General features: G+C 50.4%; 1 protein-coding gene across 1 annotated transcript in view; it reads left to right on the top strand.

Annotated features, from left to right (window-relative positions):
• Positions 1–1,569, top strand: part of HECA (hdc homolog, cell cycle regulator) — a 46,108-nt gene that overhangs the window by 493 nt on the left and 44,046 nt on the right. The gene's annotated exons all lie outside the window — the stretch shown is intronic.

The raw sequence follows: 1,569 nt of genomic DNA, 5'->3' as shown, positions 1-1,569 counted from the left end.
CCAAGAACGGTAAGATTGGGCTGGCGGGGAGAGCGCCAACTTCCTGCCCGACGGGGACGGCGCGGTGGCGGGGCCCTGGGTGGCGCGGGCGATGCGTGGACAATGCGAGAGTCAGGAAGTGCTCACCCCGCCCCTCCGCCCCGCTGCGGCTGCCCCTTCGCGGTCCCCACGCCTGGCTGCCAAGACTGATCTGCGGCCCCAGCGCGGTGTCCGCTCTGGGGTCAGCCCGCGCCCCGGGCTCCGAGAGGTGCCCGGCCACGGCAGTGCTGCCCTCTGGCCCTGGCCGGGCTGGCGGAGTCCGAGTGTGTGCTCGGGCCGGAGGGAGGAAGGAAAGAGCTGCCCAAGTTGGAAAGAATGATCCGATCCAAAAACTTAGGCTCTAGTTCATTCTCCCTGTGCTTCCACCCACCCGCTTTTTCCCCGGTGAAGGAGAGCCTGAATTCCCAGCACATCCAGCCTGCTGGGTTGAGTGCCACAGGTGAAGAGGCCCCGACACATGTTTCGCTGTAGGGCGTGTGTGGGGAGGTGCCCTTTAATTCTCTCGCTTGCTTGAGGAAGAGAATCTGAACTTGACTTCCGTTCCCAGCCTGGAGTGTTTTTTTTAAAAAAAATCACCCTCTGTGCTTCACATTTAGTAGGAAGTCTAAGAGTTTTAGGTAGTGCCTGAATGGTGCTTTGGGGCGGACACTTAGGGAATAGCAAAGATGTGACAGGATACTTGGTCTCACTCCAAAACATGATTTTCGGTAGAGGGTACTGGGCACTTGGACTTCTCTGGCCAGTTCTTTGAATGCCTTTGGTTAGGCAGTTTTTCCGGGAAGAGAATGTAGGTATATTTTAATAAAGGAAGATTTAGAATTTTTTTTTCCTGGCTTTTAGTTTATAGCTTCACCTTTTGAAGCCATTCTTAATATGTAGATAAGTGACTTTGAAACAGGGCAATTGCACTTTCAAGAACCCCATAGTGCCCTGAGCCTATATAGGAGATGGAAGGTAGCCTGTTAGAAACAGAACCAACCATAGGCCCCATTGGCTGAGTCTTTGCAGTATTGAAATAGGAAGATTTTATTTGTTTATTTTCAGGAACAAATTTAACTCTTTCTGTGAATGTTTGATAATATGACTTTTGGCCAGCCTGTATTCTCCAGGTTTTTCTTCTTTTTTTACTCCTAGATCTAACCTTCATTTTGGTATTGATGTGGCAAAGAGAAAGTTGCCCAGCCTCTGGGTAAGACAGTCTCCTTGCTCAGCCATTTAGAGCTTTGTTATTTTGGAAAGGCCAGTCCTCTGAGCTTGGATTTCCTCATCTGCAAAATTGAAGAAAAATTGCTCTGGTCTCTTCCTACTGTTATAAATATCACAATGGGCCTTCCCTAGCAAGACCCCAGTTGTTATTTTAAAGGCCTGTTACCTATGTAATGAGCTTAGTAAAATTCCTCATAAAGAGTATGTAAACTGGGCGGTACCTGTAGCTCAGTGGGTAGGGCGCCACCCTGTGTACTGAGGGTGGTGGGTTCAAACCCGGCCCCTGCTGAACTGCAACCAAAAAATAGCCGGGTGTTGTGGCGG

The sequence above is a fragment of the Otolemur garnettii genome, unplaced genomic scaffold, assembly GCF_000181295.1.
Source record: "Otolemur garnettii isolate 467f Iridium unplaced genomic scaffold, OtoGar3 scaffold00042, whole genome shotgun sequence".
Lineage (NCBI taxonomy): Eukaryota > Metazoa > Chordata > Mammalia > Primates > Galagidae > Otolemur > Otolemur garnettii.
This window is presented reverse-complemented; position numbering and strand designations above follow the sequence as displayed.